The sequence below is a fragment of the Heterodontus francisci genome, chromosome 14 (genome assembly GCF_036365525.1).
Source record: "Heterodontus francisci isolate sHetFra1 chromosome 14, sHetFra1.hap1, whole genome shotgun sequence".
In the NCBI taxonomy this organism is placed as follows: Eukaryota; Metazoa; Chordata; class Chondrichthyes; order Heterodontiformes; family Heterodontidae; genus Heterodontus; species Heterodontus francisci.
The window spans coordinates 86,315,687-86,330,316 of NC_090384.1; the positions used below are offsets into that span (position 1 = coordinate 86,315,687).

The 14,630-nt window shown below is 42.3% G+C and overlaps 1 protein-coding gene across 2 annotated transcripts in view; it reads right to left on the reverse strand.

Moving 5' to 3' along the window:
• Positions 1-14,630, reverse strand: part of luzp2 (leucine zipper protein 2) — a 355,809-nt gene that overhangs the window by 140,656 nt on the left and 200,523 nt on the right. The gene's annotated exons all lie outside the window — the stretch shown is intronic.

A 14,630-nucleotide genomic window follows, 5' to 3' on the forward strand; every position in this document is an offset into this window, starting at 1 on the left:
CTTAATAATTTTATGTTTCATTGAGATCACCTCTAAATCCCATCTTCTCTAGGGAATATAGGCCTAATCTACTCAATCTTTCCTCATAGGACAATCCCCTGATCTCAGAAATCAGTCTAGTGAATCTTTGTCACCTCCAAAACATGTATATCTTTCCTTAGATAAGGAGACTAAAACTGTACACGGTACTACAGGTATGGTTTCACCAAGGCCCTCTGTAAGTGCAGTACGATGTTGTAACTCTTGTACTCTGATTCTTTGCAATAAAAGCTAATGTTCCTAATTGCTGTACCTGCATGTTAACTTTTTGTGATTACCACTATTTCCTATTCTCTCACCTTTAAAAAAAATCTGCTTTTCTATTTTTTCTACTAAAGTGGATAATTTCACACCTCCTCATTCCATCCCATCTTGCCCACTTACTTAACCTATCTATATTCGTTTGCAGCCTTTGTGTCCTTCTCACAGCTTAATTTCCCTCCTAACTTTGTATCATCTATAGACTTGGATACATTGTATTCGGTCCCCTTATCTAAGTCATTGACATAGATCATAAATAGCTGAGCTCCAAGCACTAATCATTGCAGTACCCTGCTAGTTACAGCCTGCCAACCCAGAAATGACCAGTTTATTCCTATTGTTTTCTGTCTGTTAACCAATAGTCAATCCATGCTAGTGTATTTTCCTCAATCTCCTGAGCCATAATATTGCATAATAACCCCATTGTGTGGCACCTTATCAAATACTTTTTGAATATACGAACAAAGTGATTCCATTGGTTCCATGTTATTTACTCTGTCAGTTACAACCTCAATAAACTCTCACAGATTTGTCAAACACGATTTCCCTTTCAGAAATCTGTACTGTCTCTGCTCAGTCATATTATAATTTTTAAGGTGCCCTGTCATCATATCCCTATTAATAGAATCTAGCATTTCCCCTACTACTGATGTCAAGCCATCTGGCCTAATGTTCACTGTTTCTTTTCTCCTCCTTTCTTGAATAGTGGGCCAGGTTTGCTACCCTTCAATCTACAGGGACCATTCCAGAATCTAAAGAAGATCAAAATCAATGTATCCACTATCTCTGTACCCATCTCTTTTAAAGCCCTAGGATGTAGTCGTCAGGGATTTTTTGGCTTTTAGCTGCTTTAATTTCTAGTACTATTTCTTTACTAATGCTAATTTCTCAATCTTACGAGACCCTTGGATCCTCATTAATTCTGGAAAGTTTTTGTGTCTTCTACCATGAAGATAGATATAAAGTATTCATTTCATATCTAGGAACATAGGAAAATAAGAGCAGGACTAGGCCATTCAGCCCATCGAGCCTGCTCCACCATTCAATATGATCATGGCTGATCATCCACTTCAATGCCTTTTTCCCACACTATCCACATATCCCTTTATGTCACTGGTATTTAGAAATCTGTCAATCTCTACTTTAAACATACTCAACGACTGAGCTTCCACAGCCCTCTGGGGTAGAGAATTCCAAAGATTCACAACGTTTTGAGTAAAGAAATTTCTCCTCATCTCTGTCCTAAGTGGCTTCCCCCTTATTTTGAACTTGTGTCCCCTGGTTCTAGACTCCCCAACTAGGGAAAACATCTTACCTGCACTGACCCCGTCTATCCCTTCAGGTATTTTGAGATCACCTCTCAATACAGGCCCAGTTTCCCCAATCTCTCTTCATAGGAAAGTCTCACTATCCTGGGAACAAGTCTGGTGAACCTTCGTTGCACTCGCTCTATGGCAATAATATCCTTCCTAAGGAAAGGGGGCCAAAACTGCACACGGTACACCAGACGCAGTCTAACCAAGGTTTAATAAAATTGAAGCAAGACTTCACTACTACTGCAATTTCTTCTGTCTCTGTCTCCAAGGGACCTACATTTACTGTGCTAATCTCTTTTTACATACCAATAGAATTTTTTACAATCTGTTTTTCTGTCTCTTGTTTTTCTACTCTCATATTCTATTTTCTCTTTTTTTAGAATCAATTTCGTGGTCATCCATTGCTGAATTCTAAAATCCTCCCAATCCCCAGGCTGACCATTCTTTTTGGTAACATTCTCAGCCTCTTCCTTTAATCTGATACTATCTTCAACTTCTTTTGTGAGCCATGGTTGAGCCACTTTTCCTGTGGAGTTTTTATTCCTTAAGGGAATGAATGTTGCAAATTATTAATTAATTCTTTAAATATTTTCCATTGCTTATCTACTGTCATATCTTTTAATCTAGTTTCCCAATCTACCTTAGCCAACTTGCCCCTCATAACTATGTAATTTGCCTTGTTCAGATTTAAGGCCCTGGTTTTGGACTTAACTAAATCACTATCAAATACAATATAAAATTCTATCATTTTATGGTCAGTCTTCCTCAAAGGCTCCTTTACTACAGAGTTTATTAATTGTCCTTTTTTGTTGCACAATACTAGATCTAAAATAACCTGTTCCCCAGTTGATTCCTCAACATTCTTTTGGGCCTCCTTATCTCGAGAGACAATGGATACGCGCCTGGAGGTGGTCAGTGGTTTGTGAAGCAACGCCTGGAGTGGCTATAAAGGCCAATTCTAGAGTGACAGGCTCTTCCACAGGTGCTGCAGAGAAATTTGTTTGTCGGGGCTGTTGCACAGTTAGCTCTCCCCTTGCGCCTCTGTCTTTTTTCCTGCCAACTACTAAGTCTCTTCGACTCACCACATTTTAGCCCTGTCTTTATGGCTGCCCGCCAGCTCTGGCGAACGCTGGCAACTGACTCCCACGACTTGTGATCAATGTCACAGGATTTCATGTCGCGTTTGCAGACGTCTTTAAAGCGGAGACGTGGACGGCCGGTGGGTCTGATACCAGTGGCGAGCTCGCTGTACAATGTGTCTTTGGGGATCCTGCCATCTTCCATGCGGCTCACATGGCCAAGCCATCTCAAGCGCCGTTGACTCAGTAGTGTGTACAAGCTGGGGATGTTGGCCGCCTCGAGGAATTCTGTGTTGGAGATACGGTCCTGCCACCTGATGCCAAGTATTCTCCGGAGGCAGCGAAGATGGAATGAATTGAGACGTCGCTCTTGGCTGGCATACGTTGTCCAGGCCTCGCTGCCATAGAGCAAGGTACTGAGGACACAACATGCTGATCTAGAAAACTATCTTGATTTTGTTCTATGACCTTGTCCCCTACACTATTATAGCAAACTTGGTTACTCTATTATCCTGTTACGTGCATCTCTAATTTCCCGATTTATACTCAGTCTGACACTACACCTACTTTTAGGAATCCTACAAACTGCTCCCACCAGTGTTTTGCGGCTCTTTGCTGTTTCTTAGTTCCACCTAAACTGATTCTGCATCTTGATTTTCCAGGCTAACATCCTTTCTCTCTATTGTCCTTATCCCATCCTTTACAGAATCACAGAATTGTAACAGTGCAGAAGGAGGCCATTCAGCCCATCAAGTCTGCACCAGCTCTCTGAAAGAGCAATTCCCTCAGTCCCATTCCCTTGCCTTCTCCCCATAACCCTGCACATTCTTCCTTTTTATATAACTGTCTAATTCCCTTTTGAATGCTTCAATTGAACCTGCCTCCCCCATTTTCTCAGGCAACACATTCCAGACCTTAACCACTCGCTACGTGAAAAAGTTTTTCCTCATGTCACTTTTGCTTCACTTACCAAATACTTTAAATGTCTCTTGTGCCCTCTCGTTCTCGATCCTTTCACAACTGGGAACAGTTTCTCTCTATCTACTCTGTCCAGACCCCTCATAATTTTGAATACCTCTATCAAATCACCTCTCAGCCTCCTCTCCTCCAAGGAAAACAGTCCTAACTTCTCCAATCTGTCTTCATAACTGAAATTCCTTATCCTTGGAACGATTCTCGTGACTCTCTTCTGTACTCTCTCCAATGCCCTCACATCTTTACTCAAGTGCGGCGCTCAGAATTGGACACAATATTACAGCTGAGGCCGATCTAATGTCTTATACAAGTTCAACATAACTTCCTTGTTCTTGTCCTCTATGCCTCTATTAATTCTTTTTTCTTCTTCTTCTTTCTTTGGCCTCTCTGTCTTGAGAGACAATGGGTAAGCACCTAGAGGTGGTCAGTGGTTTGTGAAGGAGTGCCTGGAGTGGCTATAAAGGCAAATTCTAGAGTGACAGACTCTTCCACAGCTGCTGCAGACAAAATTGGTTGTCGGAGCTGTTACACAGTTGGCCTCTATTAATAAAGCCCGGGATACTGTATGCTTTATTAACTGCTCTCTCAACCTGTCCAGCTACATTTAATGACTTATGCACATATACACCTAGGTCCATCTGCTCCCGCACCCCCTTTAGAATTGTGACCTTTATTCTATATGGTTTCTCCATGTTCTTCCTACCAAAATGAATCGCTTCACATTTCTCTGCATTGAACTTCATCTGCCATCTGTCTGCCCATTCCACCAACTTGTCTATGTCCTTTTGAAGTTCTACACTATCCTCCCCACAGTTAACAATGCTTCCATGTTTCCTATCATCTGCAAACTTTGAAATTGTGCCCTTTACATCAAGGTCTAGGTCATTAATATATACCAGGAAAAGCAACAGTCCCAACACTGATCCCTGGGGAACTCCACTACAAACCTTCCTCCAGCCCGAAAAACATCCATTAACCACTACTCTTTGTTTCCTGTCACTCAGCCAATGTCGTATCCATTTTGCTACCGTCCCTTTTATTCAAGGAGCTACAAGTTCGCTCTCAAGTCTGTTGTGTGGCACTGTATTAAATGCCTTTTGAAAGTCCATGTACACCACATCAACAGCATTTCCCTCATCAACCCTCTCTGTTACCTCCTCATAAAACTCCAGCAAGTTAGTTAAACATGATTTTCCCTTAAGTAATCCATGCAGGCTTTCCTTAATTAACTCGCATTTGTCCATGTTTTGTCCCGAATTTTTTTTTTTAGTTTTCCCACCAATGAAGATAAGCCTGTAGTTGCCAGGCTTATCTTTACACCCTTTTTTGAACAAGGGTGTATTGTTTGCAATTCTCCAGTCCTCTGGAACCACCCCTGAGTCCAAGGAAGACTGAAAAATTATGGCTGGTGCCTCTGCGATTTCCACCCTCACTTCCCTCTGTATTCTTGGATGCATCTTATCCAGCCCTGGTGCTTTATGCACTTCAAGTTCAGACGGCCTATCTAATACTTCCCCTTTATCAATTTTAAACCCCTCTAGTGTCTGACTTACCTTGTCTTTCAACATTGCCTGGGTTGCATCTTCTTCCTTGGTAAAGACAGATGCAAAGTATTCATTAAATACCTCTGCTATGCCCTCTGCCTCCATGTGTAAATTCCCTTTCTGTTCTTCAATCGACCCCACTCCTCCTTTTACCACCTTTTTACTATTTATATGCCTATAGAAAACTTTGGGATTTCCTTTAATGCTAGCTGCCAATTTCCTTTCATGCTTTCTCTTTGCTTCTCTTATTTGCTTTTTCACTTCCCCTCTGGACCTTCTATATTCAGCCTGGTTCTTGATAGTATTTGTCTTAATGGCATCTGTCTCAAGCAAACTTTTTCTTTTTTATCTTAATCTCTACCTCCTTTATCATCCAGGGAGGTCTGGATTTGTTTGCTCTACTTTTCCCCTTTGAGGGAACATACCTTGACTATGCCAGAACTATCTCTTCTTTGAAGGTAGCCCATTGTTCATCTACTGGCTTTCCTGCCAGCTTTTGACTCCAATTTATTCACCCCACCTCCATTCTTACCCCATTGAAGTTGGCCTTCCCCCAGTTAATTATTCTTACCCTGGATTGCTCTATGTCCTTTTCCATAGTCAGCCTAAACCTTACAATACAATGATCACCATCCCCTAAATGCTCTCCTACTGATACTTGATCCACTTGGCCCACCTCATTCCCAAGAACCAGGTCTAGCAATGCCTCATTTCTTGTTGGACTAGCAACATACAGTTGTAGAAAGTTTTCCTGAACACACTCTAGGAACTCTTGCCTTTCACTGCCCTTTACACTACTATTATCCCAGCCTATGTTTGGATAATTAAAGCTCCCCATTAAAATTACCCTATAATTTTTTCACCTCTCTGTAATTTCCTTACAAATGTGTTCCTCTACGTCCTTCCCACTAGCTGGTGGCCTATAGACAACACTGAGAAATGTAACTGCACCTTTTTTGTTCCTTTGCTCTAGTCAAATTGATTCTATCCTCGACCCCTCTGGGACATCCTTTTTCTCCAGCACTGCAGTGCTCTCCTTAATCAATACTGCCACCCCTCTCCCTTTTTTCCCTTCCCTATCTTTCCTGAACACCTTGTATCCAGGAATATTTAACACCCAGTCCTGCCCTTCTTTGAGCCAGGTCTCTGTTATAGCCACAACATCATATTTCCACATGGCAATCTGCACCTGTACCTCACCAGACTTATTAACCACACTCCATGCATTCACATACATGTACATTAACCCTGATTCAGACTTTATTACTTTATCCCTTACTCTGACCCCACCTAATAACGTACTATTCCTTACTCTCGTACTATCTGTCTCCCCCAGTATTCTGTGCACCTTGGTATTCCTCTGTTATACTTGTTCCTGGTTCCCACACCCCCAACTAGTTACCAGTTTTACTTCCCTCCAATCTGAACTCCCTCTCAGGTTCCCATCCCCCTGACAGCTTAGTTCAAACCCTTCCCAACAGCACTAGCAAATCTCCCTGTAAGGATATTCATCCCAGTCCTGTTAAGATGCAACTTGTCCATCTTGTACACATTCCACCTGCCCCAGAACCAGTCTCAATGTCTTAGAAATCTGATGCCCTCCCTCCTACACCAGTTCTCCAGCCACATGTTCAATAGCTCAATGCTCCTATTCTTATGCTCACTTGCACATGGGACTGGGAGTAATCCTGAGATTACCGCTTTTTAATCTCCTTCCTAGCTCCCTAAAATCTGCTTTCAGGACCTCATCCCCAATGTGGACCATGACCTCTGGCTGTTCACCCTCCCCCAGAAGAATGTCTTGCAGCCTCTCCCTGACATCCTTGACTCTGACACCAGGGAGGCAACATACCATCCTGGAGTTACGTTTAGTGCCGCAGAAACACCTGTTTATTCCTCTAATTAAAGAATCCCCGATCACTACTGCTCTTCCACTTCTCTTCCTCCCCTCTTGTGCTGCTGAGCCACCTGTGGTGCCACAAACTTGGCTCTGACTGCACTCCTCTGGGGAACCATCACCCTCACCAGTATCCAAAATGGAAAACCGATTAGCGAGTGAGATCATATCAGGGGACTCCCGCTCTACCCGCTTGGTTCTCTTAGACTGCCTGGCGGTCACCCATTCCCTATCTGCCTACATGCTCCTAATCTGCGGTGTGACCATCTCGCTAAACTACGTGTTATCCATGTAGTCCTCCACCTAGCGGATGCACAACAGTGACTCCAACCGCCGCTCAAGTTCCAAAACCCACAGCTCAAGCTTCTGCAGCCGGTGACACTTCCTGCAGATGTGTTTGTCTAGGACACATGGTGTGTCCATGACTTCCCACATGCCACAGGCTGCACATTCCACTCGGCAGAGCTGCCCTGCCATAACTTAAGTTTACGGACAGTTTATTATAAATAGAGTAGCTTACCAGGTACTCACCAAATGGCTCCTTCCACTGCACCAAAGCAAGAATCAAATACTGGAGGGTTAAAAAAATAGAAGAAAGAAAAATGGAGCACCTCCGCCCCTTCACCTTACTCGCCACTCACCAAACTCGAATCTCCACACTCAGCTTGTAATCTGCACATCATGAATATAATAGACCTTACCAATGATAATAAAGCTTTTCTAATACTAATAAACCTTACTACTATTAGTCATCTTCATCTTTGGCCTCCTTGTCTCGAGAGACAATGGGTTAGCGCCTGGAGGTGGTCACTATTAGTAAACCTTACTAATACTGATAAACGCTAATAATACTTAATACTCATACAAATTATGTATTAAGTTGTCCCATTTGAACTAATACACTCCCTACTGGTCTCTCTCTCTCACTCTACTATAAATTATAAAATTTGCTTTAGTTTATTAGTTTATATACTAATAAATCAATCAAGTCTTATTCTATATTTGATTTAAATTAAATTAAAATTAAAAGATTACCTGTATACTCACCCCAGCTGCTTTCTGTGTCCCTGCTCTCACTGTTGATTGTGACGTCACTCTGATGTCACTTTCTGATTTTTCCTGTGCTCTCTCGCTCCTCTCTCGGTCTCTCTGTCTCCGGCCTCTGATCCTGAACCTTTTGGCGTGCTTTTTAAACCTCCACTCCTGCTGTGCTCTCTCACTCCTCTCTCAGTCTGTCTGCCTCTGGCCTCTGACTCTGTCCCTTTTGGTACGCTTTTTAAACCTCTACTCACGCTGTACTCTCTCGCTCCTCTCTCTGTCTCTGGCCTCTGACTCTGTCCCTTTTGGCATGCTTTTTAAGTCTCCGCTCCCGCCTTGCTCTCTCGCTCTTCTCTCGGTCTCTCTGTTTCCGGCCCCCGGGCTACCTCTTTTTCCATTTTGCCTATTCTAAAAACTTCTAAAAGTCAGTTATCCTGGAATATTTAGTTCCCAACCTTGGTCACTCTGCAACCATGTCTCTGTAATGACTATTAGATCAAACCCATTTATATCGATCTGTTTTATTAATTAATTATTTAAAGTATCACCAGGAAGCTTCTAGTATTAAGGCTGTCCCTTAGATGCTCTGAGCATAAAATCGTACAATCCCCTTTCTTGGTTATCAGGCTGGCTTCATCATTCAGTCATTCTGCCTTGTTCTGGTTTCAGCTTTGGGGTACATCTGTTGCAAGTCACCATTCATGGTCTTCGTCTTTCCTCAGTCACCTTCACTTCTTAACTTTAACCTACCTTGCATGTACTCTACTTTCATTATTGGCTCTTATACTATATTTTCTTGCTGTGCTTCAAAATATAAACTACTTAATTCACTATTGAAGAGCACTTTATATTCTCTACTTCTAAAGACCTAAAACAATTGAACCTTACTTAAACCTCTGGTTTTGCACTCTTAAAACTTCTTTCAACATTCAAAATACTTCCTGAGGTTTCAAACCCCCTTTGATAACCGTCAGATTTAGGTGACTAATGTCTAATCTTAAATGTCATGCAGAGAATTCAACTTCAGATGAGCTGACAAATCATCGTGACAAATTCATGTACGTGAATCACATTCAAAAATGTCATTCAGCTAAACTGTCATGTCCTGGAAATTAGAGTTGTCATTTTTCAATTAGTTACACCAAAAAAAACACCTCAAATTATTGTAGTTCTTATTCTGTGTGTGTAGATGACTGGAAGAATATGATAATATAACATTCCCACAATGCCTTATTACAATATCCTGTGGTTCTCTTTACTTTTGACACAACCTGAACTCATCCATGTAGAAGTGCAGTAACGGTTAATATAGTTAAACCTGAATATTTGTATATTTTGAAAGAATTAGCTCCATCATTTGAGCATCTTAGGATGCCCTCCACTAGCCTGGACAGGGCCAGAAGTGTAGCAATGGAGAGCCCTGGTCAATCTGGTGGACACTGGTAAAGCCGACTTTATGTTCCAAGTTGTCTGCAGACCTTCCTGATCCAACATCCATAGTCAGTGGGGGTAATTTTCACTTTCTGTAGAGGTGGTAATCTGGCAGTTGCAGACTGTCAGTCTGTTATACACTGCTCTTCATTTTTATTTAGAAAATAGAATGTGATGTACAATGAACAGCTCATCTGCAACTGCCAGATTGCGATCCAAGACAGATGTGAAAATTATCCGTCCTTCCCAACACACCCAACCAGTGATCTTTAATCATCACCAAGTACCTGGGCCTGGGCCTCTAGATTTGATGCGTGGCAAAGCAACAGGTTCATATAATAAAGGGCTAGTTGGTATTTCCATTACATCCTGAAAATAGGTGCAAATGGGATGTAATAAAAGGTTAAATTATGTAGATATCATTTGTACCTATTTTTATTTTCTGGGTGGGTAGTGGAAGTCCCTGTCCATTGAGATAGAGGTGTGGGGGGAGGGGATGGTGTGGGGAGGTGATATGCTCTGCATGACTTCACCGCATACAGCAAGCTAGTTCCAACCTACACCCAGAAAACCTGGCGTTAGCATGGTTGGGAGTGGGAACTTGGGGTGAACCCACTTAAAAGACATATTAGTGACAGCAATGGTCAACTTGGTTGCAGCTCCTCCCTGGAGTGTTGCAGTGCTGACCTTTGGGATAGTGCTGTGGAGTGACACAGAGGACAGCTCTTCTTGCAAACATGTCATGAAGACCTGCCTTAATTTTAGTCGGCAGTAAACAGGGTGCTGGGGGCTTGCTACTCTGTCATTTGTTTTAAAATTGTGCCTTCAGTTGCCTTTCTATCCCTTTATTTTAGCCCGCTACTTCTTAAACTTCACCTTCTGCTTCGGATTTGTCATGCCACTTGCCTGACACCCATTATTGGATGAGCTGAAATTATATTAAATATTGGGAAGACCAAAACCATTGTTATCAGTCCAAGCCACAATCTTCATTCCCTAGCAATAGATTCTGGCCCTTTCTCCAGCCACTGGCTGAGGCTGAACCAGACTGCTTGCAACCTTGACATCCTATTTGACCCTGAACTGAGCTTCTGACCCCATAATCTCTCCATCACAGAGAATTCCTACTCCAACCTCCGAAGCATCACCCATCTCTTCCTTGCCTCAGTTCTTCTGCTGCTAAAACCCTCATCCAAGTCTTTATTATGTCTAGGCACAAATATTCCGATGCCTTCCACAACAGCGTTTCTGATATATTTTCCTTTATTCTCAACCGAGGATTCCTGCCCACTGTGGTTGACAGGGACCTCGAACGTGTCTGACCCATATCCTGCGCTTCTGCTCTCACCCCTTTCCCTCCCTCCTAGAACTGTAATAGTTCCCTTTGTTCTCACTTTCCACCCCACCAGCCTCCAAACAATCATCTACTATTTCCACCACCTCCAGCATGATGCCACCACCAAACACATCTTCCTCTCCCCTCCTCTGTCAGCATTCCGAAGGGTCCACTCCTCCATCACCCCCCGACACCTTGTCCCCTTCTCACAGCACCTTCCCATGCAATCACAGGAGGTGTAACACCTGCCCTTTTATCCCCTCTGTCCTCACTATCCAAGGCCCCAAACATGTCTTCCAGGTGAAGCAGCAATTTACGTACCTCTTTCAATTTAGTATACTGTATTTACTGCTCACAATGCGGTATCCTCTATATTGGGGAGACCAAACGCAGATTGAGTGACCACTTTGTGGAACACCTCTGCTCAGTACACAAGCATGACCCCGAGTTTCCAGTTGCTTGCCATTTTAATTCCGTACCTTGCTCTCATGCCCACATTTCTGTCCTCAGCCTGCTGCAGTATTCCAGTGAAGGTCAACACAAGCTGGAGGAACAGCACCTCATCTTCTGATTAGACACTTTATAGCCATCTGGACTCAATGTTGAGTTGAACAATTTCAGACCATACCACCATTTTGATTGTTTTATTTTTACCATATACAGTCTTAAACCTGTATTTCATGTTTTTGCTTTCAGACAGAGCTGTTCATTATTCTGCCAATAACGTTCTCTCTGGACAAATGCTTTGTCCTTTACTAAAACTATTACCACTCGCTTTGCCTTTTATTCCATGACATTGTTGTCATTTAATCTCTCCGGCCCACGATCCCATCACAGACTTTCCCTTTTGTTCTTCTTCCTCCTCCTCCCCCCTTTCAGCAACATAAAACCCATTACATTTCCACCTTCCTTCAGTTCTGAAGAAGAGTCATACCCAACTGGAAAGGTCAACTCTGTTTCTCTTGCCACAGATGCTGCAGACCTACTGAGTATTTCCAGAACTTTCTGCTTTTATTACAATGCTCCCCTGGCCAGCCACCCAACTTACAACCTCTGTAAACTTGAGTCTTCCTAAACTCTGCTGCTCTTATCTCAGCTAGCATGTCACGCACACAAGAAGTGCAATGATACAACAATCATGAACAAAATCTGAAGAGTGGTAAAAACTGGCTTTGTCTTTTAAAAAATGAACCTTTCTCTTTAAAAAGTGAACAATGTGGTCCAAAATGCCTGCCAAAGAAAAAAGCTTGGCCTTTGTGGATTCAAACTGTCTGATAGGGACAAATGAAAAAATCTTCAAAGCTAAGAGGTGACAATTGCACTCTATCCTAAAATATTCTAGAATTGAATGTCTTCTTCTCAAATAAAGAAGGTGTGAAGTATCCATGTAGTAGCCATTGTGCGATCACCATGGGGAGGAGACCAGAGTGTGTCTTACCAGGAGGTGAGAGGTAGCACACTTTGACCTTAAAACAGGAGCCTAGAGAGAGAGAGTCCAGAGAAAGAGAGAGAAAAAAAGCAACATCCAGCTGCTTGTGTTCCAGCACACCAGAAGGAACGTGTCCTACTGTAGAATATGACATCTATACTAGACAGCAGTGACCTAGAAGTGAAACATCGTCTTCAACTGAACTTTCAATCAAGAGAGAAATCTACCATCATCTCAGGCCTGCACCCAACGAGAATTCAATTCACAAGAGAATTCAATAGGGTTTATCATGATATCCACCCCCCCCCCCCCCACTAAAAATCACTTTCCCCTTTTTCTCTCTCTATCTGTCTCTTCATGTGTGTGTGTGTGTGAGTGAATGTGTGAATGGATGCAGTTGTGAAAATTTTAAGATAAGGCATATTGATCAATATACCATTGATTTTCTGTTTTTAAACCAACAAGAGAACCAGTCACTGTCTGTTTATTTGATAAATAAAACAGCAAATGGGTTAATCCCCAATAACAAAACACACTTGCTGCAGTCAGCTGGGGAGTTGAACAGTGGGAGCCACCCACGTCTCACCACATGGCCGTAACAAGCATCAAATCCTGTTCGCATCACCCCTATGTTCGCTGGCCTATATATTTTCTGTTGCGGTCAGGTGAGGAGGGGTCGAAGGGCTTCCCTTTTTCCCTCTCCCTGTTTGACCACAACAGGTTTAATTCTTTTTTAAAGTGATGTACTGGCCAGTTCAGTAGATGTTTGATTACTTACTTGCTATGATCATAACAAGAATCAATCAGACAGGGTTTTTTTTTTGAGTTTACCAAAGAAAGAGGTTAACTATTTTAAACTGAACTAAAGAAAATAATAAACTGTGTGCCAACTTGCACTCACACTCACACACTAGAAGTTTATACACACACAAATAGGTTACAGAGTAGGGAAAGGTAGATTGATTGAGTTAGAGTCTATAGAGTCATTATGGCACAGAAGGAGGCCATTCAGCCCATCAAGTCTATACTGGATTCTGTAGAGCAATCCAGTCAGTCCCATTCCCCCCCACTGTATCTGCGCCGCCCTGCGAGTTTATTTCCCTCAAGTGCCCATCCAATTTCCCTTTGAAATCATTGATCATCTCGTCTTCCTCCACCCTCATAGGCAGCGAGTTTCAGGTCATTACCACCCACTTAGTAAAAAAGTTCTTCTTCATATTCCCCTCATATCTCTTGCCCAAGACTGAAAATCTGTGTCCCCTAGTCCTTGTACTATCAGCTAATGGAAATAACTTTTCTTTGTCAGCTTAACTAAAATCTGTCATAATCTTGTACACCTCGATCGGTCTTCCCTCAATCTCCTTTGGGGGAGATCAACTTCAAGGAGAACAACCCCAACTCCTCCAACCTAACCTTGTAGCTAAAATTCCTCATGCTTGGAACCATTCTGCTCCATCTCCTTATGTCGCATTTTATCAAATTCTTTCTCAAAATCCATGTATAGACAACATCCACTGTATTCCCTTCATCGACCTTCTCTGTTACTTTATTAAAAAAACTCAATTAGATTAGTAAAGCATGATATGCGTTTTACAAATCCATGCTGGTTCTCCTTAACTAACTCAAACCTCTCCAAGTGCCAGTTGATTTTTTTCCCCCTGATTATTATATTTAAAACCTTACCCACCACAGATGTTACATTGTCTGGCCTATAGTTACTAGGAATGTCCTTATATCCTTTCTGGAATAAGGGTGTTATGTTTGCCACTCACCAATCCTCTGGCACCTCCCTTGTATCTAAGGAAAATTGGAAGATTATGGCAAGCCCTTCCACTATCTCTACTCCCACTTCCTTTAGCAACCTGGGATGAAAGCCATCCGGACCAGGCAACTTATCCACTTTAAGCAGAACATGCTGTCTATTAATTTTTACCCCATCCATTACCTCCACCATCTCAGCTGCTACTTATATTTTGTCAGCATCCTCTTCCTTCGTAAACACCGATACAAAGCACTCATTAAGTATTCTAGCCTTGCCCTGCGCCTCTAAGCATATATCACCTTGTGTCGTAAATGAAGGTTATAATTTGACATGTTGCCACTTTAACAAGCTATTATGTTGGCAGCGGCAACCACAGCAAGGCAGAAACCAAGCAGTGACAAAAAAAACAAATTTCATTCCCCACATTGCTGGTCACTATCACATGAAACAAAAACAATTCCGAGGCTGTAGGTTAAACAAATAGAGGGATATTTTTCCGATTATTTTACCGTATGAACTGTAT